This window comes from Episyrphus balteatus, chromosome 1, assembly GCF_945859705.1.
Source record: "Episyrphus balteatus chromosome 1, idEpiBalt1.1, whole genome shotgun sequence".
Classification (NCBI taxonomy): domain Eukaryota; kingdom Metazoa; phylum Arthropoda; class Insecta; order Diptera; family Syrphidae; genus Episyrphus; species Episyrphus balteatus.
The window spans coordinates 92,414,641-92,418,247 of NC_079134.1; the positions used below are offsets into that span (position 1 = coordinate 92,414,641).

General features: G+C 32.5%; 1 long non-coding RNA gene across 1 annotated transcript; it reads right to left on the minus strand.

Annotated features, from left to right (window-relative positions):
- Positions 1-826: 826 nt before the first annotated feature.
- On the minus strand, positions 827-2,454 carry LOC129921222 (uncharacterized). The gene is made up of 3 exons (XR_008773483.1): positions 2,319-2,454; positions 938-2,248; positions 827-876 (listed from the first exon to the last, which is right to left on the minus strand). It is a non-coding gene; the product is annotated as an uncharacterized LOC129921222 (long non-coding RNA).
- Between the last annotated feature and the right edge of the window lie 1,153 nt (positions 2,455-3,607).

The following is a 3,607-nucleotide window of genomic DNA, read 5'->3' on the forward strand; positions in this document are numbered from 1 at the left end:
TGTATCATTGTTTACAATTTTGGTCTATTTATTCAAATTTACACTTAATTTACTCAAAAAACGTAAGATTAATCAATGTTACATGAAATCTTACGTTTTTTGAGTAAATAAAGTGTAAATTTGAATAAATAGACCAAAATTGTAAACAATGATACAAAATTTTTTTTCGAATTCAAGCTTTTTTCATTTTTTGAATTTTACTACAACATGGTCTTTAGTATACTAATGTAAAATTTTTTTTACACCATCAGAAAATAGACATTTTAACGAACGAAATGCCCACCGACTTTTTGAAAAAAGCTGATATTTTGACACGTGAATTTTCGATTGAAAATTAGGGTGTTTTTTTGGTATAAAGTCAAAATAAGGTGAACAAATTAATATTTTAAATCAAATAAATTACAGTGTACTTGGAACATAATAAGGTAAGTTTTCACCAAATTTCGTAGAAAAATTTTTGTTTTTGAAAAAGATAAAAATAAAAAACCAAAAACTCGGTTTTTTGAATTTTTCACATAAATTTTGAGGTTATGTGAAAGAATTGTTGATACAAAAGTTGTAGATCTTTTTATTACCTACAACTTTGCCATACAACTTTTTTCTATAGGATTTGTAGTTTTGCCGGAAATCGAGATATACCATTTTTTACCATTAAAAACTCAACCCACCCACTTCCCGAACTCGGCTCGCCCGTAATTTATTTTTCCTTTCATTTTTATCATATTCCCCTCCTTTTCCAATGGGTTTCATCCTACTATGATTTTTTTGTACTTTTTAATGTTTTTGAAGGCATCGTCACTGGTCTATTATGGCTTTAACATGAAAAAAACGTTGTTGTGTGACGTTGTTGTGAACGCACCTTTAATAAATGTGAACCTATCCTTAATCATTAATAAGTATCTGAACGCATTCATTAAAATTTTAATGGAAACCTTACCACAAATATCATTCCAAACTGGAAGTGCGATAAATAACGCCCTCTCCCTTCCGGAAATTTAAACTTCTACAAGCTAAGCTAAGACGAGAACCTACAATATACAATGGTGAATGACAAATTTGAGTGAAGTTGGTGGAAGTTGAATGATGGAATTTGAATGAATGGAACATGAAACAGGTTGAATTGAATCGCAAAATGCAAGGTGCAAACACAATGCATTAAGGCGATTACACTTTGCATTTTCTTTTTCGATACTTTTTTTACGTAGTTGAGTGCAGTTAAAACGTAGTTCAACAATATCTAAATCAGGTTTAAAAAATATCAAAAAGTAGGTATATTATATATACCTGTGTATTTTGTCTTCAAAAAGTGTAGTTAATCGCAACAACAAATACTATACAAAATAATGAAACTATTTTGGTATAATTGTGTTTAAAGTTGTTGCAAATAAAAAAAAATAAAGAAATTGGCGTTCGAATTTCGAGGGCGGGGTCGGCTAGTATCTATAAATATGGTAACAAATTTAAGGAGTATCTACCTATATTAATTTTGTTTAGCTTTTCAGTATTTCAACTTGGAAACAAATCGATATCTTTAAAACATATTTTTAAAAAAATCGTGCTAGTTAGATTATCTATAAATCAAGAACAGCGGAAACGGAGAACATTCAAATGTCTGGTTTGTCTTGAATCCATATTGCAGAAACAAAATATTTAAATAACTAAATACCTACTAAATTGAAAAAAAAGGAAATAAATTCCTCCTTTCTTTAGTTCTGTTATTTTTCATGTCTTGTAGATAAACGAAGAGAATTACACATTCCAATTTTGTTGTTTCGTTTGTGTAAAGTTAAGGAAATTACTAATTTAATAATAAAATTATTTAGTGGAGTAACTGAAGCTCAAAAATGTTGGCGGAAACAGATCCGATATTCATGATCTTTTCTTACAAACGTCGGTAATTTAAAAATATTCTTATCTCTATGAAAAATTGCACTGCTTCCGTTTTGCTTTTAAAATTTAAATTACTTAAGACTTTAATTTGTGTTTTCTTGGTTTAAAAAAAAATCCTAAATGATATGAAAAGATTGCCTGGGTTATTTGAAGACATTGTTTAAGCGACAGAAGCAATTTTCTAACAAATTGACAAATTTGAAAATCAAGTACGGAAATTGAAAGCAGTGTATTTGAGAAACTGGTCCCCAAACTCAGGATTTTGAACTTATCTTTCATTTCATTTAATATTAAATTTTAGTAGGTATAACAGAACGGTCACGTTGTTACGGACGCCTTGGGAACTAGCCACCAACACCTAGAATGGGAAAAGAAAAAAAAAATTAATTTACAAACGAATGTTGAAAATGTAAACAAACAAAATTTACCCTTCTTTTTTTTGACAAAACCCATAATTAAAATTCCCTCAGTGATAGTAGATCGAAGCTGAAAATATATAAAGGATTTTTAGTACAATTTTAAATCAAGATAAGATGTAGCAAAGAATTTAAATCAAGAAATACAAAATACTTATTGTTTTGTTTACCATTGATTGAGAAATCAAATTGAAAGTGAATGACAGCGATAAGAAAATAAAAGATTCAGAGGTATACGTATACATGTAGGATCGAGTTGACAGTACGGTGGATCGAGTTTTACTTTTGGAGTCCGACTTCGGTCCGAATAGACTCCGAAGTGAATCCGACCTCGACTACGAAACGGGTCCCACGACGGCTCAAATTATAATCATGCCTATTACAGAAGACGCAGTGACTCAGTCCCCGGGAATCTACTCGATCCGCAACCGAATCAAATTTCAATCTGTGAACTCCCCGGGATGAACTGTATTATCGATCGACGAAAACACACTAAACTGCTTACCGACATATGTCAAATGTCATTCCATCACTTCCGCACCGTCGGCTTCGGTAATACGAAATCTTGTGAAAGTGACTCTCACTCCCGCCGCTGTGCATGTGCGTCTTCGGTAATAGGCATGAATGTGTATTTGGTGTTTCTTCGTACAAGAAGTAATTTTAATTCGGTTTTCACGTTACGATCATAACGACGGCTCAAATTATAATCATGCCTATTACAGAAGACGCAGTGACTCAGTCCCCGGGAATCTACTCGATCCGCAACCGAATCAAATTTCAATCTGTGAACTCCCCGGGATGAACTGTATTATCGATCGACGAAAACACACTAAACTGCTTACCGACATATGTCAAATGTCATTCCATCACTTCCGCACCGTCGGCTTCGGTAATACGAAATCTTGTGAAAGTGACTCTCACTCCCGCCGCAGTGCATGTGCGTCTTCGGTAATAGGCATGAATGTGTATTTGGTGTTTCTTCGTACAAGAAGTAATTTTAATTCGGTTTTCACGTTACGATCATAAACTTTTATACATTTACACTTGTTTTTTTTTTTAATTGATTTCGTTACCCGTTGTTTTAGTAAATTCATGTCGTGATCGGTTCTTTTTGTCGAATAATGTTCCCATCGTATTTTGTGTCAACGATCGATGGTCAATTAAAAAGGGACCAATGCAGTTGCACCTTAATACTGGTAGGCCACCTGTGGGTGAAAGGTTACAGACAATTATTTTTTTTGAATTATATATGAATATGGTACCTCCCTTACTCCGAATTTGGAAGAAGAAAGAGAAATTAT